The sequence below is a fragment of the Pleurodeles waltl genome, chromosome 6 (assembly GCF_031143425.1).
Source record: "Pleurodeles waltl isolate 20211129_DDA chromosome 6, aPleWal1.hap1.20221129, whole genome shotgun sequence".
In the NCBI taxonomy this organism is placed as follows: domain Eukaryota; kingdom Metazoa; phylum Chordata; class Amphibia; order Caudata; family Salamandridae; genus Pleurodeles; species Pleurodeles waltl.
The window spans coordinates 557958824-557984611 of record NC_090445.1 but is presented as its reverse complement, the minus strand read 5'-3'; the positions used below and the strand labels follow the sequence as shown (position 1 = coordinate 557984611).

At 50.1% G+C, this 25788-nt stretch overlaps 1 long non-coding RNA gene across 1 annotated transcript in view; it reads left to right on the top strand.

Annotated features, from left to right (window-relative positions):
• LOC138301984 (uncharacterized) overlaps positions 1-25532 on the top strand; it is a 66973-nt gene extending 41441 nt beyond the window's left edge. The window contains exon 4 of the long non-coding RNA XR_011205203.1: positions 25362-25532. This is a non-coding gene — a long non-coding RNA (uncharacterized lncRNA). The remainder of the gene's footprint in view (positions 1-25361) is intronic.
• The last annotated feature ends 256 nt before the right edge of the window (positions 25533-25788 follow it).

The window sequence follows — 25788 nt, the reverse complement described above, 5'->3', positions numbered from 1 at the left end:
CAGACACAAGTCTCAAGTTTGGGGCATAGGCAGCCCACCGTTGGGGGTTCAAGGAAACCACAAAGTTACCACACCAGCAGCTCAGGGCTGGTCAGGTGCCAAGGTCAAAGAGGTGCCCAAAACACATAGGCGCCTGTGGGGAACAGGGATGCTCCGGTTCCAGTCTGCCAGCAGGTAAGTACCTGTGTCCTCGGGGGCAGACCAGGGGGTTTTTGTAGAGCCCTGGGGGGGGGGAGACGAGAAGGCACACAAGGCACACCCTCAGCGGCACAGGGGCGGCCAGGTGCAGTGAGCATAGGAGGCATCTGGCTTTAGGTTGAAAACAATGGAGGGACCCTGGGGTCACTCTAGCGTTGCAGGCAGGCACAGCGGGGGCTTCTCGGGACAGCCACCACCTGGGCGGGCTAGGCAGAGAGTCGCTCCTGCACTGAGGTTCGATTCCTTCAGGTCCTGGGAGCTGCGGGTGCAGTGTTGGTTCCAGGTGTCGGGTCCCTTGTTACAGGCAGTTGCGGTCAGGGGGAGCCTCTGGATTCTCTCTGCAGGAGTCGCTGTGGGGGCTCAGTGGGGTCATCTCTGGCTACTTACAGTCTCACAGTCGCCAGGAGTCCTCTCTGTGGTGGTGGTTCTCTGGATCTCGATCCGGGGGCGTTGGGTGCAGTGTATAGTGTCTCGCTTCCAGTGGGAAATGTGCAGTCTTTGGAAGTTGCTTCTTTGTTGCAAAGAAGTAGCTGGTTTTGAACAGGGCTGCTGTTCACAGGAGGTTCTTGGTCCTTTGGTTCAGGGCAGTCCTCTGAGGCTTCAGAGGTCGCTGGTCCCTGTCAGATGCGTCGCTGTTGCAGTTTTCTTTGAGTCAGGAGACGGCTGGTAGGGCTGGGGCCAAAGCAGTTGTCGTCTCAGTCTTCACTGCAGGGCTTCAGGTCAGCAGTCCTTCTTGGTTTAGGTTGCAGGAATCTAGTTACCTAGGTTCTGGGGTGCCCCCAAATACTGAATATAGGGGTGTGTTTAGGTCTGGGAGGACAGTAGCCAATGGCTACTGTCCTGTAGGGTGGCTACACCCTCTTTGTGCCTCCTCTCGGTGGGGAGGAGGGCACATCACTAATCCTATTGGGGGAATCCTCCAAACTCAAGATGGAGGATTTCCAAAGTCATTGGTCACCTCAGGTCAGGACACCTAAGGGGCTGTCCTGACTGGTGGGTGACTCCTCCTTGTTTTCCTCATTATCTCCTCCAGCCTTGCCGCCAAAAGTGGGGGCAGTGACAGGAGGGGCGGGCATCTCCACTAGTTGGGATGCCCTGTGGCACTGTAACAAAAGGGGTGAGCCTTTGAGGCTCACCTCCAGGGGTTAAAGTTCCTGCAGGGGGAGGTGAGAAGCACCTCCACCCAGTGCAGGCTTTGTTCCTGGCCAGCAACATGTCTGGTCTGTGGCAGGCTGGCAAAAACTAGTCAGCCTACACTAGAAGTCGGGTTGGCATTCAGGGGGCATCTCTAAGATGCCCTCTGGGTATATGTTACAGTAAATTGCACACTGGCATCAGTGTGCATTTATTGTGCTGAGAAGTTTGATACCAAACTTCACAGATTTAAGTGAAGCCATTATGGAACTGTGGAGTTCGTGTTTGACCAACTCCCAGACCATATACTCTTATGGCTACCCTGCACTTACAATGTCTAAGGTTTTGCTTGGCCACTGTAGGGGCATAGTACATATGCCCTCACCTGTGGTAGAGTGCACCCTGCCTTAGGGCTGTAAGGCCTGCTAGAGGGGTGACTTACCTATGCCACAGTCAGTGTGAGGTTTGCATGTCACTCTGAGGGGAGAGCCATGTCAACAGTAATTTTCTCCTCAACAGCACACACAAGCTGTGATGCAATGGGCATGTGCTGGTTGAGGGGTCCCCAGGGAGGGAGGCATAAGACAATGCTGCAGCCCTTAGAGACCTTCCCTGGCATCAGGGCCCTTGGTACCAGGGGTACCAGTTACAAGGGACTTACTTGAGTGCCAGGGTTGTGCCAATTGTGGAGACAAAAGTACAGTTTAGGGAAAGAACACTGGGGCCTGGTTAGCAGGGTCCCAGCATACTTTCAAATCATAACTTGGCATCAGCAAAGGCAAAACGTCAGGGGGTAACCATGCCAAGGAGGCATTTCCTTACAACATCTGAGAGATTCCCCTGATGCTGCACCTACTGGAACTTCTTGTCTCACTGCAGACACCACATATGCCTTCTTGCATGATTTATCAGCAGGATGCAAGAGGCCATGAGGCCCAGCAGGCTCAAAGTCAGTCTCACCGAACCCAAGATAGAGGCCAAAACATCGGCATAATAACCTGAATATCCTGGACGCGCTGCTCAGGAGAATTAGGCCGAAACTGCACTGTGTCCAGAACACCTTGGATGGACGAGTGTTTCAGAGGGAGTCAGGTGTGACTTTGGTATGTTTATAGTGAACTCCAGTAAATGCATGGAGGTCTGCCGTAGTCTGTAAGTGGGAGAGGACAGTCTAGGGCGAGGGATGCCTTCAACAGCCAGTCATCGAGGTAGGGATAAACTAAATCCCCTGACCTGCGCAGTTGAGCTGCGACTGCGGCCATCACCTTGGTGAACACCTGAAGAGCTACTGTAAACCACAGTTAAGGTCTGTGGGCAGGCAGGGTGGGAATGTAAATAAATATGCCACCCGTAAGTCCAGTGCTACCAACCGATCTTCTTGGTCTAGGGCAGACAAGACCTGAGCCAACGTGAGCATCTTTAATTTCTCCTTCTTGAGGAAGAGATTGACGATTAGTAGGTCTAGAAAAGGGCGAAGACCCTTATTTTTGGGTATCGTAAAGTAGCGTGAATACCAACCAATGCCTACTTCTGATATGGGTCCCTTTCTATAGCTCCCTTGGCTAAGAGCTGTAACTTCATGTCCGAGCATAGACAAATGATCCTTCACCAGCCGTTCATATGCCGGTGGTATTGGTGAGGGAAGGATTGAAAAGGTAGGGCATAGCCCTTCCGAATGATCCGCAGAACCCAACCGTCTGATGTAACCGACTGCCAGTGGAGGAGATGATGCTGAATTCTACCTCAAACTGGACAAGCATGGTTATGCAGAATCAAACTAGGCGGAACTTGGAGGTTGCAGCTGCCAGGGGCATGGTGGCAGACAGCTTCTGTCTTCCATACCCCCTTGTTCTGAAGAAACAGCACCCACGTCCACCCTTAGCTTGTAGACCCAGCACAGGATGGTGGATTGCATAGGGCTGGTGTGGTGGTACGCCCCTCCCATGAGGAATGAAAGGCAGAATGTGTATGAGGGGTTACTGAGAGGCCCAAGGACTTGGACGTAGCCCAACAGTCCTTGAAGCGCTCCAGCGCTGAGTCAGCCTTCTCGCCAAGCAAGCCAGTCCAGTCGAAGGGCATGTCCAAGGTTTGCCTGAACATCCCTTGGAAAGCCAGATGTTGTCAGCCTGGCGTTGCACCATAAGTCCTGCATTGACTAAACTGCTCCTCCCAGCGTGTCAGTCGTATCCAGGACACACCTAATCTTGGACTTTGCAGTATCTCTCCAGTCTTTCACTGCTTGGGGGAGGTTGGCCCTGGCCGCCTCTGTGACCTGTGGCAGTCCTTGCGCAACCATATCCTCCCATAAGGTATCTTAAAAACGGGCCAGTTAGTATGAGGTCTGCACTGACTTCAATGCCATGCTGATGGAAGTAAACATCTTGTTCCCAAGCTGGTCTATCATCTTGGATTCTCTGTCTGGGGATGCAGAAGGGAATGCACCTGGTAAAGTAGAGGCTGGGACTACCATGCTGTAGGGAGCTGTTCTCTGTTTGCTGTACCCCCTCTTCCCCCCCTCCAACTTCTTGCCTGGTTTTTAGATGCAACTTAGACTGGCGTGCACTATGTTCCTGCTAAGAAGATCCTCAGTGCCAGTATTCTTCGACATAAAACTGCACAGTTGTTTTTGGAATTGGCAGAACCTTTCACTATCACTCTAAGCCCCTAGTAAACGGTACCTCTGGAACCTTGGGCATGGGGTCCTAAAGCAAGGCCCCTGAGGGCGGCAGCACAGATTGTGCCACCCTCGAGGACCAAGTGCACACTGCACTGCCATTGCAGGTTGGTTGCTTGGTGAGGAATTAAAATGAGAAAATTACATGGCACACAGCATATGTGCTGTGTCCCCTAACACTGCATGCACTATATGCGAGTCACCCCTCCGTCATGCTTTATAGCCCTAAGTCAGGGTGCCTTATAATAAATGTGACAGCGTGAGCAGATATGCCCCATTATGTCGTTGTTGATTCTCCGGCATAGCATGTGACCAGGGAAGCCGTTTTAGGTACATGTGCTGGACACCGGTAATTATGAGTTCCCCAGCTACATGATGGCTTCACTGAAGATAGGGATGTTTGTTATCAAACATCTTGTATTGATAAACCCTCACTGAATCCTGTGATTAATGTAATAATAAATGCACCCACAGGGCACCTTAGAAGTGTCCCCTACAAACCTACTGTAGGAAGCTGGCTCTGTCTGTACTATATCAAAATGAGGTACACTGTGCACAGAGTCCAGGGGTTCCCCAAGAGGCTTGACAGAGGCAATAATCGATAATACTAATGCTCTGTTTGTGGTGTGGTCAAGCAGTTAGGCTTATCAGAGGGTAGTTGTAAGTGAATGTCTCCTTGGCTTGATTACCCCCTGACTTTTTGCCTTTGCTGATGCTAAGTTATGATTTGAAAGTGTGCTGGGACCCTGCTAACCAGGCCCCAGCGGTCTTTCCCTAAACTGTACCTTTGTATCCACAATTGGCACAACCCTGGCACTCAGATAAGTCCCTTGTAACTGGTACCCCTGGTACCAAGGGCCCTGATGCCAGGGAAGGTCTCTAAGGGCTGCAGCATGTCTTATGCCACCCTGGGGACCCCTCACTCAGCACATGCCCATTGCTTCACAGCTTGTGTGTGCTGGTGGGGAGAAAATGACTGTCGACATGGCACTCCCCTCAGAGTGCCATGCCAACCTTGCACTGCCTGTGGCATAGGTAAGTCACCCCTCTAGCAGGCCTTACAGCCCTAAGGCAGGGTGCACTGTACCACAGGTGAGGGCATTAGTACTATGCCCCTACAGTGGCCAAGCCAAACCTTAGACATTGTAAGTGCAGTTTAGCCATAAGAGTATATGGTCTGGGAGTTGGTCAAACACGAACTCCACAGTTCCATAATGGCTACACTGAAATCTCGGAAGTTTGATATCAAACTTCTCAGCACAATAAATGCACACTGATGCCAGTGTGCGAATTATTATAACATACACCCAGAGGGCATCTTAGAGATGCCCCCTGAATGCCAACCCGACTTCTAGTGTAGGCTGACCAGTCCCTGCCACAAACCGGACAACTTGCTCGGCACATGGGGACCCTGTACTGGGTGGAGGTGCTTCACACCTCCCCGTATAGGAACTGTAACACCTGGCGGTGAGCCTCAAAGGCTCACCCCTTTTGTTACAGCACCACAGGGCATCCCAGCTAGTGGAAATGCCCGCCCCGCCGGCCACTGCCCCCACTTTTGGCGGCAAGGCTGAAGGACAGAATGAGGAAAACAAGGAGGAGCCACCCACCAGTCAGGACAGCCCCTTAGGTGTCCTGAGCTCAGGTGACCCCTGCCTTGAGAAATCCTCCATCTTGAGTTTGGAGGATTCCCCCAATAGGATTAGGGATGTGCCCTCCTCCTCACCGGGAGGAGGCACAAAGAGGGTGTAGCCACCCTCCAGGACAGTAGCCATTGGCTACTGTCCTCCAAGACTTAAACACACCCCTAAATTCAGTATTTAGGGGCACCCCAGGTCCCAGGAAATCAGATTCCTGCAACCTGAAGAAACGAGGAGGACTGCTGACCTACAAGCCTGCAGAGAAGACGGGTGATGACAACTGCTTTGTCCCCAGCCCTACCGGCCTGCCTACATCTTCGAAACCCTGCAACCAGCGACGCATCCAACAGGGACCAGCGACCTCTGAAGCCACAGAGGACTTCCCTGAACTAAAGGACCAAGAAACTCCAGTGAACAGCGGCCCGGTTCAAAACCAGCTACTACTTTTGCAACAAAGAAGCAACTTTCAAAGACTGCACGTTTCCCGCTGGAAACGTGAGACTTCACACACTGCACCCGATGCCCCCGGCTCGAGATCCAGAGAACAAACACTACAGGGAGGACTCCCCCGGTGTCTGCAAGCCGGTGAGTAACCAGAGACGACCCCCCCAGAGCCACCACAGCGATGCCTGCAGAGAGAATCTAGAGGGGCCCCCTGACCGTGGCCTCTAACAAGGGACCAGGCGCCTTGAAACAACACTGCATCTGCAGTCCCCAGGATCTGAAGGAACCGAACTTCAGCGCAGGAGTGACCCCCAGGCGACCCTCTGCCTTTCCTTGGTGGTGGCTGTCCCGAGAAGCCCCCTGTGCCTGCCTGCACCGCTAGAGTGACCCCCCAGGTCCCTCCATTGAAACTAGTACAAAAACAAACACCTGCTTTGCACACTGCACCCGTCTGCCCCTGTGCTGCTGAGGGTGTAGTTTGTATGCCTACTTGTGTGTGCCCCCCCCCACCCACCCCCAGGTCTGCCCCCAAGGATGCAGGTACTTAATTGCAGAGCACCCCTGTTCTTCATAGGCGCCTATGTGTTTTGGGCACCACTTTGACCTCTGCACCTGACCCGCCCTGAGCTGCTGGTGTGGTAACTTTGGGGTTGCCTTGAACCCCCAACGGTGGGCTGCCTGTGCCCCAGAACTGAGACTTGTAAGTGTCTGTCTTACCTCCAAAACTAACCTTTACTTACCTCCCCCAGGAACTGTTGATTTTTGCACTGTCCATTTTGAAAATAGCTTATTGCCATTTTTACAAAGACTGTATAAATTCCTTTTATTCAAATTCCTAAAGTATCTAAGTGAAGTACCTTACATTTAAAGTGTTAACTGTAAATCTTGAACCTGTGGTTCTTAAAATAAACTAAGAAAATATTTTTCAATATAAAAAACTATTGGACTGGAGTAAGTCTTTGTTCCTCATTTATTGCCTGTGTGTGTACAACAAATGCTTAACACTACTCTCTGATAAGCCTATTGCTTGACCACACTACCAAAAATAGTGCATTAGTATTATCTAATTTTGCCACCATCTTACCTCTAAGGGGAAACCTTGGAATCTGTGCACACTATTTCATACTTTGAAATAGTATACACAGAGCCAACTTCCTACACATGGCCCCAGAGGTTCACACTCATACTAAAGTCTTCAGCCCACCTCAAGGACCAATGGGTTTTGTGAATCCTAAGGACTTGTGGTTCTTACTCCCTATCAGTTGGTGGATACTGCTCAGAACTCCGAGGCTACAGCTCACTGTTAGGTGCCTTTGGATTCCAGCTCATCTTCTGATCACCTGATTTCATTGGGCGGACTGGATAAGAACCAGTTTTTTCATCCATACAATGTGAGTCATAAAACTTCTTGGTACTAGAAATCGTTTATCCTCCAAATTCAGAGGGTAAAGTACATTGCGTATTTTGTTCATCATCAGACAACCACATGAAGTCTTGTGTCTTTCCTTCACTTTCATTTGCCTGTCATTGAAAGTCTTACTGTTACAGAAGTGGCAGCCTCCACTTCATATGTTCTGGAGAACGTAGCAAGGGTGAAAAAGACACTTTGCGATTTCATACCTGAAATGCCTAAAAAAGGCTCAACCACGTTGTCATTCTAAAGTCTGACCTAAGCAGGGGAAAAGGCCGTAGAGTGTTGTTTGCTGCCCCCAGTTCCCATCTCAACCAGACCTGTATTTTCCTATTTGTATCTTGTTGTATCATACAAAAGTTAAGTACTTCGAAATTGACTGAGGTTTACCTTCCATTAGGGAAACCTTTCAAAAGTCTGTGTATGAATACCTACCTTCCATGAGCCACTACTTTGCCATGCAATCATCCACAACATTTTAGTTCCACTACTTGAGGAAATCGGCGTAGTGACGTCCGTTCTTTTCTGTGCCACACGCTGATCTGGAGAAGAGATACCCTATTACTTTTTTAAGTGTATTGGACCCTTTTGTCTGTTTTTTGTGTTGACCCTTGGTGCATCATGATGTCCCTGAAGAACGGGTTCAAGCCTTGCGAGGCCTGTCACCATATGATGTCGGGGACAGATCGGCATCCGGTCCGTTTGTGTTGTTTGTAGTGCAACCCGAAGTTGTGCTTTGAGTGCCAGGCCATGCACCCGAAGGCTTTGAGGGAGCGGTCCCTAAAGCTCATGAAGGGCCGACGCTTGACTCTGTATCGTTCATGGTGTCACTCATGAGGAGTGTCTTGAGACTGTTCGCGGAGTCACCACCACTCATCATAATTTTCGTGTCATTCAGGTCAGAGAAAGAAGTCGTCGAAGAAGGCCAGGCGTTTTCCAACTTCACCGCATCGCTCAGCCGATGCGACGTGGGAGGAGTGTCCTTGCTGTGCTCTGCACCTCCCCAATTTTCCGTGAGCCAGGGCGACCATTGACAAACTCAAGGAGTTTTATGAGGCCATGCGTCTCATATTTGGGCATTCTGACCCTTCTGTGGCACCTTCGAGGCCTAGGGGTTCAGATGAGGGCCCTTTTGGTTCCACGCCAGCGTCTTTGGCCTCTGCCCCCTGTGGTCCCTCTGGATCCTTGCTGACCCTGGTCGTGCCATCGCGACCTTCCCCGACACCAGCTAGGTCATCAGTGCTCCCGACATTGGTGGTGCACACGCTCGACGTTGACCCAATTCTTACCCACGATGACCCGGAGAAAGAACGGCGCCGGCCGACGCTGCTTCTGACTTCGATGTGGTTCTCACCCCAGACTGGGTTTGGACCCTTATTACTATGGGTATAAATATAAGGAAGGATAGGAGGGGACGCTGGACCCTTTAGAATACCAGCTAGATAACCCTGATTTGGACTGGGCACAGAAATAGGGTGAAGCTAATGGTCTAGATAGTTCTCCAGACGCTGGCATGCATTCTCCTCCTACCGTGGCTACGGCGGAGGGAACCTCTTATTCTTTGGTGGTCAGTAGGGTGACTGAGGTCATTGGCATGGAGCTGTCCACTGTAGCGGTCAGGACGAATCTCCTGACGGAGGTGCTTCAAGCTGGGGCTTCTACCTCCGAGCCTCACCTTCTATGAAGCCCTCATTGATGTCCTTCCGGGTACTTGGTCCAGACCCAGCACATGGGCTCCTGTAAACAGTAGAATCGCTCGCCACCATCAGCCCGCTCCAAACGACCCTAAATTCCTGGCCCAACACCCCTCATCTGAGAGCCTTTTCATCCAGGCATCATTGTCATCTGGTGCATTACTTTCCACTCCCCCGGATAGAGAATCAAAGACCAACTTGGTAAGAAGATGATGTTTTCTTCTTCCAGTCTGGCGTTGTGGTCGGTGAGCACTGCATGCCTTTTGTGCTGCTTTAACCACTGCTTGTGGGATATGGTCGTGCAAGTTCTGCCGCAGATCCTGGAGAAGACCCGGGCTAACATCTCCCAAGCCTTTGCTGATGGGAGAGATGCAGCTAAGTTCACCATTCCCTGTGAAATGGACACAACCAATTCTACAGGTAAATCGGATGCGTTGACGGTGGCCTTGAGGAGCCATGCCTGGTTGAGGGCATCTGTTTTTCCAGGAAATGTCCAACAGACCCTCATGGACATGCCCTTTGATGGCACCTGTCTCTTTGGGGACAAGGCGGACTCGGCGCATGAGAGGTTTGAGTGCCGGGCTATGGCTCGATCCCTTGGCCTCTTGGTTTCACCTCACCAACAGCCCGTATTTTGCCCCTTTCGTGGCAACGGAACGGGCTTCCTGTTGTGTCCCTTTTACAGCCACCGGGGATGCAGGATCCTGCAGGCTCATGGGACAGGAAAACAGAGGTTTGCCCACTCCACCCTGGTGCAGCCTCCAAACCTTCCTAGTCCGTACCCACCTTCATATACCAGTTGGTGGCAGGATTCGCATTCACCTGCCCCACTAGGAGACCATCACGACAGACAGGTGGGTTTTGCATATCATACAAAGGGGGTAATCCCCACCGGCCATGCCTCCATCTTACGGCCCCTTACCAGAGGATCATCTGGCAATTCTCTGCTAGGAAGTCACGGCTCTCTTCGCCAAAGGGGCCATAGAGAGGGCCCCTGTGCCAGAAGTAGGTTGTAGTTGTTATTCCTGCTACTTTCTGGTGCCCAAAAAAGGCAAAGACTTATGTCCTATCCTAGACCTTCGGGCCCTCATTCTCTTCTGCAAGTTAAAAATGCTCACTCTGGCTCATGTCTTGTCTGCCTTAGACCCAGAAGACTTGATGGTAGCGTTATACTTGCAGGGTGCTTGTTTCCATATTCCCATCCTGCCTGCCCACGGGTACTGTCTACGATTCCTAGTAGGTCACGAGCACTTTCAATTTACTGTGATCCCTTTGGGCCTTACCAGCAACCCTCGGGTGTTCACGAAAGTGATGGCGGTGGTTGCAGCTCATCTGCGCAGGTTAGGGGTTTCGGTCTTCCCCTATCTCGACGACTGGCTGTTGAAGGCAGACATGCCCCAGAAAGTTGTCTCCCACCTTCAGACTAAGGCGAACCTCCTACATACATTGAGGTTCACCATAAACATGCCAAAGTCTCACCTGACTTCCTCTCAGATGCTCTGTTTAATCGGGGCTGTTCTGGACACAGTGCAATTTCGGACGCATCCTCCCGAAAAGCGAATCAAGAATATTAATGCTATGATTCTGATGTTTCAGCCTCTATCCTGGCTTTCGGTGAAAACAACTCAGAGGCTGCAGGGCCTCATGGCATCCTGCATCCTGCTAGTGACACATGCCAGATGGCATATGCGGGCTCTTCAATGGGACTTAAGTTCCAGTGGGCACAGCATCAGTGTAATCTCTCCGACATGGTCTTGATCTCGGAGGGGACTGTGAAAGATCTGATGTGGTGGCTTTGGAATCTGGATCTCTTGCTTCCCCAACCAGATATCTCAGTAGTGACAGATGCCTCTACATAGGAGAGGCGTAGATCACAGGCCTCTGGTCTCATGTGGATTCTGGGCCCAACATCAACCTTCTGGAGCTCCTGGGGAATCACGCTTGCATTGAAAGCATTCCTTCCCTCTCTCAAAGGGAAAGTAGTGCAAGTGTTCACAGACAGCACTACTGCCATGTGGTACTGCAACAAACAGGGCGGAGTAGGGTCCTGGACCCTTTATAAAGAGGCTCTGTGATTCTGGACATGGCTGGCACATCAGGGCATATCACTGGTGGTTCAACATCTGGTGTGATCCCTAAGCGTCAGAGCAGACAAACGCAGCCATTGAGTCAGTCAATCTAGAATGGCATCTACATCTAGAAAAGGTGCAAGGTCTCTTTCACAAGTGGGGAGAGCCTTGGTTATATCTGTTCGGCTCTGTAGAGAACACTCAATGTCAGCTGTTTTGCATGTTGAAGTTTTCATGACTGCACTCGCTCTGCAACGCTTTTAGTCTTGAGTGGATCTTGGGCTTCCTTTACGCCTTCCCGCCAATACCTCTTCTGGTCGGAGTTCTGAAGAAGATCAAGAATGACCTGCCCAAGTAATCTTTGTGGCTCCAGACTGGGCCCGGAGAGTACGGTATCCAGAGCTATTGAGCATGGCCACCGATCTTCCAGTCAGACTGCATATTCGGAAGGCACTTCTGGCGCAGCAGCAGGGGATGGTTCTCCATCTGAAGCTGTCCAATCTTCGCCGTCCATGTGGCGATAGAGCGGCGGTAGTTGACGGCTTTTGACCTTCCACCCGAAGTCTGTGAGTTTATCTTGGCAGCCAGAAGTTCCTCCACCAAAACGGTATACGCTTGTCGGCATCAATTTGTGTCATGGTGTAGAAACAAGTCTCTCGATTCTTTCTCGGCAGTTCATCTGTTCATCATATCTTTCACCCAGTAGGGCTCTGCATTGGCACTGTTTAAAGGTTACTTGGCGGCTATCTCAGCCTTCCTAATGTTGGCGGACCAACATTCTCTTTTTAAGTCTCCTCTTGTGGGTAGATTACTTAATGGTCTTACCCATTTGTTCCCCCCCTCCACTTTATCACGCCTCAGTAAGACCTTAATGTTGTTCTTACTTAGCTGATATGTGCTTCCTTTGAGCCGTTACCCAGCTGTCCTGTGCTGCTCCTTATTCTTAAAACTGCATTTCTGATGGATACAACTACATGTGGATTCCTCACCTAATGAATTCCCCCAATGCGCAGCATTCAACGGACACTTCTCTCTAGCTCTGCACGTCGGCGAGGACATCACAATTGCCCGGCTCCACGTGACGTCATTGTGGCAATAGGAGGTCCTCGCTGATGTCAGTTCCCTTTTTTCTGTGCCTTCAATAACGGTTACTTTTCTGTTACCTGTATCATTAGCTCTTCGGAAGGTATACTTTGTGTATTTCCAGGATGTCGGCTCCGAAAAAGTCGGGGTTCAAGCCTTGCAGGGAATGTGGAGGTCGCATGTCTGTGACTGATCCGCACATCGATTCTTTGGTGCCTCAGTTCCGATCACGACTTCCAAGAATGCAGATCCTGCCAAAAGATGAATACGAAGGCATTGAAGGAACGCGAGGCAAAGCTTTTCTTGGCAAGGTCCAAGAAGGAGAGGAAGCAGCACCATCGGTCCTCTTCTGGAAAGTCATCCCATAAGAAGTGACGTCATTGTGACTCCCGACGTCAGTCCAGAAGTCGGTTGAGGTCTCCATCGTCCCGGCACTGCAAGTCTTGGGAAGTGAGTCCGACTGTGTCCCCCTCAACCTGCGACGCCGCAAACGTCCCCGGCCCCGTCAGTCTTTGAAGTTGTGGAGCCTCAGTCATCTGGCTTCGCCGGTGCATCCTGAACCTGAAGAGTCCAGCCCGGCACCGGCTCCACAGGCTTATCCTTTGTTCCAGGCTCCGGGTACGGATCCTGCGGCATTCCTTAATGCCATGTTACAGATTTTTCAAAATATGGCTCCGGGAGGTGGTGCGCCGGCTGGCCCCACTGGTCCCCTGGCTTTCAAGCTCGATGTTCCAGCTCCATATAAACCGACGCCATTTATGCCATTTTGTTCAGCTGTAGATTCAAGTCAGGCCCCTCTGCCGACAGTGCAGCCCTCGACGTCAAGGGAGAGACCTTCGGTGTCTGAGGTGTCAGATGTCGGCATCGGATGCGTGTGCCTTCGACATGGCGCTGATGGATCCATCTGCGGCGTCGGGTGGATCCGGAGAACCTGTCATGACGCCTTCCCGGCACCATTCACCGACGTCGCTCTGCTCCATGTCGATGCCGGGGCTCGAGGCCAAGTTGAGGTCACATCGAAAGGCCCTTAGACATTTAGAGGAGAGGGAATATCAGCAGAAATTCCTCGAAGAAGGGGAGATCACTGACCCCCAGGGTGATTTCCCTGGGTTGGACACAGCAAGTGGTCTTGATACCTCTTGAGTATGATCTGGCCTCCCCTGGTGAATATACAGAGGAGGCAGCCTCTTACCAATCTTATTAAGAAGGCCGCAGCATTTCTGGATCTTACTTTACCGACGGCGCAGGTGAACACCAACCTTTCGACTGAGGTTTTGCATCCTGCTACAGCCATGGCGGATCCTCTTTTACCATTTAATGAAGCCCTGATGGATCCGATCGAAGAGGTTTGGAAGAAGCCGGTTTCTTCTTTGGCTGTTAGTAGGTCGGTGGCCAGGCATTATAGATCTGTGTCAGATGACCCAGAGTTTTTATCCAAACACCCTTCACCAGAGAGCTTGGTGGTGCAAGCATCCTGCTCTTCGAGGGCGGCCCCTGGTTCGTTTCCGGGAGTACCCTCGGACCGGGAATCCAAACGGATGGACCAATCGGCCAGGAAGGTGTTTTCTTTTTGCAGCATGGCTCTAAAATCTGCCAATGCAACATGTATTCTGGGCAGGTATATCCATGCCATAATGGATGCGACGAAGACTGTACTTCCGGACATGCGCCAGGACTTGTGTAGTCTTCTTTCGGACGCTCGGGCGGCGGCTACACAGGTTATTCAGACAGGGCTGGATACCACGGACTCTATTGCAAGAGCCACAGGGACTTCCGTTGCCTCCAGACGGCATGCGTGGTTACGCACTTCTGGATTTTCGACAGGCGTCCAGTCTATGTTGCTGGATCTGCCCTTTGATGGTGCAAAACTGTTTGGTTCAAAAGTGGACTCTGCGCTAGAGCTCTTTAAAGAATGTAGGGCCACAGGTAGATCTTTGGATCTGCAGGCTGCTGCTACCCCATTTCGATCTCTTAGACGGCTGCATGTTTTTGGAAGAGGTTCTTCCTTTCGTGGGAGATCGCAGCAGCCGGGGCAGCAGTCCTCCAGCCTCCCTTATCGCTCATACAGGGGGCAGGGTAGAGTCGGCACAAGAGGTGCCACCCAGCAGCAGCACCCTTCCTCTTCCTCTGGAGGGTTACCTCAAGGAAAGCAGCCCTAGTCCTTTCACCATTGTTTCTCATACCTCTCCGGTAGGGGGGAGGCTTTAACTCTTTCTTCCCATATGGGAGTCCATAACAACAGACTCTTGGGTCATCAGTTTGGTGAGAAGAGGTTACGCCCTTCCCTTTCGGGAGATTCCGCCTCCCTTCCCTCCCCGTCCTTCCTTTTTGTTCAGAAGATCATCTCCTGCTGTTACAACAGGAGGTTCTCTCCCTATTATTGAAAGGTGCAGTGGAGTTGGTTCCAGAGCAAGGAAGGGGTCAGGGGTGTTATTCCAGGTACTTCCTGATCCCCAAGAAGGATGGTCATATGAGGCCTATTTTGGACTTGAGGATTTTGAATTGGTTCCTCAAACAGGAGAAATTCAAAATGCTGACTCTATAACAGGTGCTTTTGGCGTTGGACAAGGAGGATTGGATGGTGTTGGTCGACTTGCAGGATGCTTATTTTCACATTCCCATTCTCAAGTCGCACAGAAAGTATCTCTGGTTTCTGGTAGGATCGCAGCACTACCAGTTTGCAGTCCTTCCTTTTGGTCTTACTTCCGCACCACGGGTCTTCACGAAGGTGATTGCAGTTGTTGCAGCACACCTCAGGAGGAAGGGAGTAGCAGTCTTCCCTTACCTGGACGATTGGTTGATCAAAGCCGAGTCTCCGGGGCTTGTGCTGCGTCATCTGCAGCTGACAACCCAGTTGTTGTTCAGTCTGGGTTTTTCAATAAATGTGCCCAAGTCTCACCTAGAATCCTCTCAACGTCTCCTGTTCATAGGGGCAGTACTGGACACAACATTGAATCAAGCCTTTCCTCCGCCACAGCGGATATGGGACATTCAGGCGCTGGTTCCAATATTTCAAGAAGGAGTGGTAGTTCCGGTCCTCAAGGTCCTTTCTGTTGGTCACGCATGCACGCTGGCATATGAGGGCTCTTCAGTGGTGCCTCCGCAAGCAGTGGTTTCAGCACAGAGGAGATCTCGGGGAATCGATAAGGGTCTCCAGAGACACTGCAGTGGATCTCCAATGGTGGGCTGTGGAAGGCAACCTTTCTCAAGGGAAGCCGTTCTCGCAGCCAACTCCGGTGGCCACGGTGATAACGGGTGCCTCCACCGTAGGGTGGGGAGCTCATCTGGAGGATCTGGAGATCAAGGGTCGTTGGTCTACAGTAGAGCAGAGGTTTCAAATCAATCTGCTGGAACTGCGGGCGATTTGTTTGGCCCTCAAGGCCTTCCTCCCTTCCCTTTGCGGTCAGTCAGTTCAGATTCTGATGGACAACACGACTGCAATTTGGTATATCAACAAACAGGGGGGTGTAGGGTCGTACCTTCTTTGCAGAGAGGCTCTGCGACTCTGGTCCTGGGTGCGGGACCATCGGCTTTGTGTAGTGGCAAACCATTTGGCCGGGGTCCTAAACGTACGTGCGGACAAGCTCAGTCGCTTCTTCTCGGGCAACCACGAGTGGTGTCTGCATCCGGATCTAGTTCTTTACATCTTTCGGATGGGGTTTTTCCCCTGAATAGACCTCTTTGCCACTCGAGAGAATGCGCATTGTCAGTTGTTATGCAGCCTTCAGTATCCGATGCAAGGAGCGTTGGGGGGCGCGCGTTTCAGATGTCCTGGTGCGACCAGTTGCTTTACGAGTTTCCTCCCATACCCTTGATTCCTCGGGTTTTGAGGAAGATTCGCCAAGACCGGGCCCAAGTCATTCTGATAGCTCTGGATTGGCCATGAAGGGTGTGGTATGCAGACCTTCTCCGACTCTCACTGTACCCGCCGCTCCGTATCCCTCTCAGGGCAGACCTCTTTTCGCAGTCGCAGGGGCAGGTTCGACCCCCACCTCCAAAGCCTGCACCTTCATGCCTGGAGATTGAACGGGGCAACCTGTGTTCCTTTTCTCTCCCACCGGAGGTGGTGGACGTTCTTTTATCTGCCAGACGACACTCCACCAAGTTGGTCTATGCAAGTAGGTGGGCTAATTTTGTTCGTTCATGTGGGGAGAAGAAAATGTATCCCTTAAGTGCCCATCTTTCTGATGTTTTGTTGTTCGCGTTGTCATTGGCTCAGCGTGGTTGTGCTATGGCCACGGTTAAGGGCTATCTTTCGGCCCTTTCGGCTTTTTTTATATCTTCCAGATCATCCCTCCCTATTCAAAGCTCCTTTGGTTGTTTGATTTTTGAGGGGGCTTACTAATAAATTTCCTCCCAGGCTTTTCATTATGCTGCAGTGGGACTTGAATTTGGTGTTGACTTCATTCCTGCCCATTAGGATATTTGTTTTTCAAAACTGTTTTTGGTGGCCATCACTTCGGCTAGACGTGTTAGTGAACTGCAGGCTCTTTCTGCTCACCCGCCTTTCACCACTTTTTATAAGGATAAGGTGGTTTTGAGGACCAGGGCGGCTTTCCTCCCCAAGGTGGTGTCTCCATTTCACTTGGGACAATCAATAACTCTCTCGACGTTCTACCCTCCTCCGCATCCATCTAAGGTGGAGGAAAGACTCCATTGTCTGGACCCTAAGAGGGCTCTCCATTTTTATGTCGACAGGACGTGAGAGTTCCGGTTGGATGAACAACTCTTTATTGGATACGTGAGGAAGGGGAAGGCCGTCCACAAGAGAACGCTCTCCAGGTGGGCCGTTCTTTGTATTAAAATATGTTACTTATTGGTAAAAAAGGATCCTCCTGAGGGGATCAGGGCTCATTCCACCAGGGCCAAGTCAACCTCATCGGCTTTGGCCAGAGGTGTTCCGATGGTGGACATCTGCAAGGCTGTGACTTGGTCTTCCCTCCACACCTTTGTGAAGCATTATTGTTTGGATGCAGAGGTGTGGAGGGATGGCCATTTTGAGCGGTCGGTGCTGCAGGATTTCCTGGTTTGACCAGACGGACACCCTCCGAGGTGGTACTGCTTTGGGACTCTATTCATTAGGTGAGGAATCCACAGGTAGTTGTATCCATCATAAGAGCAAGTTACTTACCTTCGGTAATGCTTTTTCTGGTGGATACATTAGCTACCTATGGATTCCTCACGGTCCCTCCTGCCTCCCCGTTGTCTGTCTGGTCATACCAGGATCGCCTTGGGTGTGCACTTCAGTTTCAATGTTTCTATATATGTTTATAGTTCACATTCAAGTTATTTTCAAGTTTGCAAACCATTCATGTTGGTATGTGCCCTTTTTTAAAGAACTGTGCAAAAGTTTTTAGATGAAGATTCTCTATAAAGTTTATTCTTGTTAATCTTAAAGGGTGTAGATTGTCGATGTTCTTTATATGTTTCAAAGGCACCTAAAAAATTGCATGAACTGATGTCAGCACGGCGGCGAGGACCTCTTATTGCCACGATAGCGTCACGCAGAGCCACGTGGAGTCGGGCAATTGTGACGTCCTCGCCGACGTGCAGAGCTAGAGAGAGAAGTTTCCGTCTAATGCTGCACATGGGGAGAATTCATTAGGTGGGGAATCCACAGGTAGCTAATGTATCCACCAGAAAAAGCATTACCGAAGGTAAGTAACTTGCTCTTCTGGTTGCCGTGATCTGTGCTCGCTGGGTAAGTGAGCTTCAGGCTCTTTCTTCTACTGTAAACCCCCATTGTTGTCTGTTTTCCATGACAAGGTGGGGCTCCATACGAGGGCCTCATTCCTTCGCAAAGTGGTCACGCCCGTTCATGAAGCCCAATCCATCACTTTCCCTTTTTATTCACTCCCACATTCTTCTCACGAAGAGGAGAGACTCCACTGTCTGGATGCAAAAAGAGCCTAGGCACACTACCTCAATCTTACCAAAGATTTCGGGTTGGATGATGAACTCTTTTTTTTTTGAGGGGCGGGGGGGGAGGTATGTGGGTACGAAGAAAGGGAAGGCGGTGCAGAAGTGTAACATCGCTCGATGGGTGCTTCTTTGCATCAAAATGAGCTACGCTTTGGCTAAGAAGCAAGCCCCTGAGGGGTTGCGTGCTCACTCTACATGAGCTAATGCTGCTACCACAGCGTTAGCACCTGGAGTTCCTGTCATTGATATCTGTCAGATAGCAACGTGGGCATCTCTGCACACATTTAAAATGCATTACTGTCTGGACAGTCAGGTCCGCAGAGACGGCTGCTTTGGTCATTCGGTCCTGCAGGACTTTTTAGTATGAGCTTAGATTATCAGCCTACCTCAGAGGATGGTATTGCTTGGGTATCTATTCTGAGAAAATAATCTGCAACTAGAAGTCTCTATCAGATGAACTAGTTACTTATCTTCAATAAAAATTTATCTGGTAGAGACATTATAGTTGCAGTTTCTTTACCAACCCACCCATCCTTCATGCCCGCAAACTGGACATTGGAGAGGGATAACCATTACAGGGACTTAGTTTTGGCTCACCGTTCTTGGTGTTCTTCATGGCTCTGCGCTTTGGCGTCAAAGTAGTGAAAAGAAACTTGACGTCACTACGCTGAGGTGGCGCCTATATACGACCTCCTATGTCATCACGGCGACCACGACGCCAACGACAGACGCGGAGACAACTGCCACCACTTGACTGTGCACAAGGGTACTGCGATAATAAAAAAATCTCTGGATCTAGTCTGACGCCTGGGAGAAATCCAAAGGTAAGGAATTTGCAATTAGAATATGTCTCTACCAGATAAATTATTACCGAAGGTTATTCTGAAAATTTATTATCATGTCAATGGAAAATGTTTGAAAATGACAGTGCACAACCATATCACTTTTTAGCAATATATTTTTTTAAACTGAGATCTTTATCAAGAATTAACAAATTTCTGCCCCCAACCTGATGACAATGATATTAGTGAACTAAGAGGCAAGTCAGGGTTCATGTGTAGCCTAATGTCGGCTAGATTTGTAATATGCATGAAGCAAACGTTTAGCCTATTAAATCAAAAAGGTTTTTTTGTACAGCAGAAATGCTGAACTTTCATATTTGAAGGTGCTCTCCTATATGATAATGAAAAAATGACAGCTAAATAAAATATTGCCTAGGATCACACAACTTAGCAACAGTGTGAGGGTCAAGTATATTACAGATAGGTCAAGTAGATTCAGTTTAAACGTTCTGCAGGCCGGGTAAGATATTTATGAATTTTTGATGCATGTGAAGGGTTTGCAAGCTTATGTCAACAGATCTCAAGATGCGACCCCTGCGTTGGCATGAAGAGTTCTGTTACTGGATCTCTGCCAGTCAGCAGCATCTGCTTCCTGCACACATTTATCAGACACTACTGCCAGGTAGGCCCAGGTCCATAGAAATGAGAATTTGGCCCATCAGGACTTCCTCCTTTGAAAGTGGTCTGCAAACACACCACTGGAGATGGTATTGCTTGGGTATCGATTCTAAGGTTAGGTGTCTGCGGCTAGCATGATCCTCACCTCTGGTCCTGACACAGAATATAACATTTCCCAGCTTTAATAACAAAGTTTAAATTTTACTAACCGCTTCGCTGCCAGGCCTTTCCCCCTCAGGTGCCAGGCCTTTTCTTGGCTATTCGGGGCTGTTTGTGCTTAGGCTTTCATTACTTTTTGGCCACATAAGGTACCCATGCCAAATGTGCTTTTTTTTTTGTTTTTTTTAAACTTATTTATTTTTATTTTTTGCCAACTTCATAGGGATTTGAGAGGTACCCATAGTTTGTGGGTTCCCCTGGAGGAGAACAAGAATTTATCCCAGACGACTCGGAGAGGCATCGGCCGACGGCACCACCGGCTTCAGTGGGGCCTATTCACCCAAGGTCTGATTCGGACCCTTTTTCCTATGGGGAGGAATTGGATGGATCCCTGGACCATTATGAATACCAGGATGACCATGCTGTGGACTGGGAACAGGATTTGGGCGAAGCCAGTGGTCTGGATACTTCTCCTGACGCTGGCATGCTGTCTCCTCCTACCGTGGCTACGGCGGAGGGAGCAACTTACAGTATGGTGGTCAGTAGGGCAGCTGAGGTCCTCAGCCTTGAGCTACCTACTGTGGAAGTCAGGTCTAATCTCCTGACTGAGGTGCTTCAGCCTGGGGCTTCTACTTCAGAACACCTTCTCATTCAATGAGGCCCTCACCGATGTCCTTTTGGGTACATGGTCCAAACCCAACACAGGGGCTCCTGTGAACAGGACTATTGCTCGCCGCCATTGGCCTGCACCGACCGACCCAAAATTCCTGTCCCAACACCCCACTCCTGAGAGTCTTGTTATCCAGGCTTCCACTTCTTCAGGCGCATTCCCTTCCGTACCCCAGGATAGAGAATCCAAAAGGCTGGAACAATTTGCCAAGAAGTTGTTTTCTTCCTGCAGCCTCCCACTGCGGTCTGTGAACACTGCATGTCTTTTGTGACGTTATACCCACTCCCTGTGGGTTACAGTTGCGCAAGTCCTGCCGCACATACCGGAGGAGGCCCGTGCTATCGTCTCCCAAGCAGTGAAAGATGGGAGAGATGCAGAAAAGTTCACTATCCGTTGTGGGCGGGATACGACAGACTTTCTGGGGAGATCGGTTGCAACAACAGTGGTCTTACGGCGCCATGCCTGGTTACGCACTTGTGGCTTCTCGGGGGATGTCAAATAGTCACTCATGGACATGCCCTTTGATGGCACCCGTCTCTTCGGAGACAAAGCGGACTCTGCCTTGGAGAGATTCAATGATTCCCAGTCTACGGCTCGGTCCCTTGGTCTTTCCTCTGCCACTCGCACTCCGCATTCAGCTTTTCGTCCATTTCGTGGAACACGGAAAGGGCACCCTGTCATGCCCTCAACCCAGCCACCGTGCCACGCACGCTGGGCAGCCTATGCATGGCCGAGGTCGCAGAATTCCACGTGGCTGTGAGACAGGGAACCATAGGTCTGTCCAGTCCACCTCTGCCCCCCCCACCACTGCAGTCTCCAAACCCTCCTAGTCCGTCCCCTCACTCCCACACAGTTGGGGGCAGGATCCGCCATCACCTGCCCCACTGGGAACTTATCACCACTGATGGGTGGGTTTTGCAGATCATTCGGAAGGGCTACTCCTCCCCACCCTCCTTTCGAATCTGCAGCACCACACATGCCACCATCCTTCCATCATCTTCCGGAGGATCATTTTGTGCTTCTCCACCAGAAAGTCGTGGCTCTCTTGGCCAAGGGAGCTATAGAAAGAGTCCCTGTGCCAGAAGTGGGTCGTGGTTGTTATTCCTGCTACTTTCTTATACCAACGAAGGACAAGGGCTTACATCCAATCCTAGACTTTCGGCTCCTGAACTACTTCCTCAAGAAGGAGAAATTAAAATGGTCCCCCTGGCTCAGGTTCTGTCTGCATTAGACCCATGAGACTGGATGGTAGCGTTGGACTTGCAGGACGCTTATTTTCACATCCCCATCCTGCCTGCCCGCAGACGTTACCTACGATTCATGGTAGGTCACGAGCACTTTCAGTTTACCATGCTCCTTTTCGGGCTTACCAGCGCCCTAAAAAATGATGGCGGTGGTTGCAGCTCATCTGTGCAGGTTAGGGGTCTCAGTTTTCCCCTACCTCAATGACTGGCTGTTGAAGGCGCCTTCTCCCCAGACAGTCGTCTCTCACCTTCAGACTATGGCGAACCTCCTGCACAAGCTGGGGTTCACTATAAACGTGCCGAAGTCACACCTGACTTCCTCTCAGATGCTCACTTTCATTGGAGCTGTTCTGGATACAGTGCAATTTCTCGCTTATTCTCCAGACAAGCGAGTCCAAGACTTTCAGGCTATGATTCAGATCTTTCTTTCAGCCTCGGTCTTGGGTTTCGGTGAGTGTGAGCCTGCTGGGCCTCATGGCCTCCTGTCTCCTGCTAGTATACATGCCAGATGGCATATGCGCACTCTGCAGTGGGACCTAAAGTTCCAGTAGGCGCAGCATCAGGGAAATCGCTCAGACATGGTCCAGATCTCGGAGGGGACTGCAAAAGACCTGCAGTGGTGGCTTTAGAATCCAAATTGGGTCAACAGCAGATCCCTCTCCCTTCCCCAACCAGATCTCTCTATAGTGACAGCTGCGTCACTTGTGGGTTGTTGTGGCCACATGGGAGAAGCAGAGATCAGAGACCTCTGGTTTCCGGCGGAGTCGGGGCTCCACATAAAAATGCTGGAGCTCCGGGCTACAGGCAATCAGGCTTAGGTCAAAAGCATTCCTTCCCCCTCTCAAAGGGAAAGTGGTGCAGGTGTTAACGGACAACACTACCGCCATGTGGTACTCCAACAAACAACGCGGGGTAGGGTCCTTTGTCAGGAAGCACTACGCCTCTGGACATGGCTGGAATATCAGGGCATTACGCTGACGTTTGAACATCTGGCAGGCTCTCAATGCCAGAGCAGACAAACTCAGCCGCTGACGCACAGTCGATCACGAATGGCGTCTCTATCCGGAGGTGACGCACGGTCTCAAGTGGGGAGAGCCTTGGTTAGATCTGTTTGCCTCCGCAGAGAACACGCAATGTCAGCTGTTTTGCACGTTGGAATTTTTTTCGAAGACGGCACTCGCTCGGAGACGCTTTTCATCTCTAGTGGAGCTCCGGCCTCCTGTACGCCTTCCCGTCTAGCCCTCTTCTACCCAGAGTTCTCAAGAAAATCAAGTACGACCGGGCCTAAGTTATCTTGGTGGCTCCGGACTGCGCTCGAAGAGTGTGGTATCCAGAGCTATTGAGCATGTCCATCTATCCTCCACTCAGACTGCCTCTTCGGACGGATCTTCTGTCACAGCAGCAGGGGACGGTTCTCCACCGGCACCTGTCCAACCTCCACCTTCATACGTGGAGATTGAGCTGCAACAGTTGAATGCATTTGCCTTTCCACCCAAAGTCTGCAATGTTTCTTGGCAGCCAGGCATCCATCGACTAAAACTGTATATGCCTGTCGTTGGAATAAATCTTGTGGCATGGTGTCCCAACAAATCTGTTGATCACATTTCTGCCCCTCTGTCAGAGGTTCTTCTGTTCATTATTTAGCCCAGCAGGGCTCTGCTTTGGGCACCCTTAAAGCTTATTTGTCTGCTGTTTCCGCCTTTCTTAGGCTACCTGATCGGCCCTCACTCTTTAAATCTCCTATTGTCAGTAGGTTCTTAAAAGGGCTCACCCACTTATTTCAACCCACTCCATTTATTATGCCTCAGTGGGATCTTAATCTTGTACTTACTTATTTAATGTGTACCCCCTTTGAGCCAATGCATAATTGTCCCTTGCGGATCCTCCCATTCTGGTCGCTATCACCTCTGCTTGCAGGGTGAGTGAGCTCCAGGCGCTTTCTTCAAAGCCTCCATACTTGTCTGTACACCCTGACAAAGTGGTGCTACGCATTAGAGCTTCCTTCCTTCCTAAGGTATTTACACCATTTTATGTAGGCCAGCCCATCACTTTGCCTACCTTCTACACACTCCCACACCCTTCCCATGAGAAGGGGAGACACTCCACTGTCTGGACCCAAAAAGAGTGTTGGTGTTCTACCTCCATTGTACTAAAGATTTCCAGGTGGACGATAAACTCTTTGGCTATGTGGGTGCTAAGAAAGGGAAGGCGGTGCAAAAGCATATCATCTCTCGATGGGTGCTTCTTTGCATCAAAATGTGCTACACTTTGGCTAAAAAGCAACCCCCTGAAGGCTTGCATGCTCATTCCACCAGAGAAACTGCGGCTTCCACTGCGTTAGCACGCGGAGTTCCTGTCCTGGATATCTGTCGGGCAGCTACATGGGCATCCCTGCACACGTTTGATAAGCATTACTGCCTGGATAGTCAGGTCTGTCGAGGCGGCTACTTTGGTCGTTCAGTCCTGCAAGACTTTCTAGTATGATCTTTGTTCGCAGCCCACCACATAGGATGGCATTGCTTGGGTATCAATTCTAAGGTAAGGAATCTGCAACTAGAAGTCTCTATCAGATGTACAGGTTAGTTACCTTCAGTATTTGAAATATCTGGTAGAGACACATTCTAGTTGCAGCTTCCTTACCGCCCACCCATCCTCTCCGCTTTGCGAAATTATTTCTAGGGACAGGTGTTCCCCCTTTCAGGTCCTTAGCTCTGGCGCACCAATCTCAGTGTTCTTAGCGGCTCTGCGCTCTGGCGTGGAAAGTCGTTAAAAGAAACTGACATCACTGCGCGAGGGCGGCGTCTATGTACTACTCCCGACGTCATCAAGGCGTCAGTCGATGCCTGCGGGATTAACGCCACCTACAGATGCCCGAGGGTATTGCTCAAAGAAAAATCTCCGGATACAGTCTAACGCCTGGGGGAAATTCTAAGGTAAGGAATCTGCAACTAGAATATGTCTCTACCAGATATTTTGTTACCGAAGGTAAGTAATTTGTACTTTAGTCCATTTGGGAGCTTGCATAAGGGGTCGCTCCCCTTATCAATATAAAGGTTTAAAAAAAAAACTGGTTTCTAGTGTCTTCTGCACCCCACCCCCCTGCCAAAAGGGGCAGATCGGCCTAATTAATATAGGCCAATCTGCCCCCTGGGGGGGCAGAAATGGTCTTTTTTTTAAATTGCTTGAGGGGGGAACAACCCTTGGCTAAGGGGTCGCTCCTGTTCTCAATATAAATAAAAACATCCCTGGTGCCTAATGGCTTCTGCCCTCCCTGGGGGCAGATGGGCCTATTTTAATAGCATTATGTCCATGGCAGTGAAGGGGTTAAGGACATGAAGACAACACCCACTTTAGCAAGAGGTTTCTGTTGACCCGGTGACAAAGTTGATGCAGGATGCATTTGGGACTTTCCTATGGTAGTAGTAAGACTATTTTGCCATTATCATGCTTTTGAATACTGTATTTGAGATTTAAGGTGACATTGCTATTTGCGTGCCCTCCACTTGAACGTCATATTGGTTCTGCATGGAATAGTTACAAGGTGTATTTTCTCTTCTAGGGAATGACTGCTCCAAACAGGAATGAACAAGAAGGAACTGACCGTTTTTATCTCACGAAGAAAGAGGGGACATAAACATGGACTATGTTATGAATTTAGAGTTTGATAGGTTATGTGGAATACCCCTTCCCTAAGATTTCTGTGAAATAAAGTTTTTTTTCTAATTGTAAAGGCTGCTGATTAATAAAATGGACAAAGGAAATGCATAATCCATGGCTCCGGTCTTGAGATTGAATCATAGTTCATAATTTCAATAATTATCAAAAGTAAATGTGCTTTGCTAATGTGTCCCTCATTAGTGCTGACCTACCATTAGTATTTTTTTGTGAAAGCTAACTACCCAACTGCATCTCCAATAACTTTTTTTTAACCAGTTTTAAATTGCATTTTCAATATCACAATCTTGAATACATTACATCTATGAAAG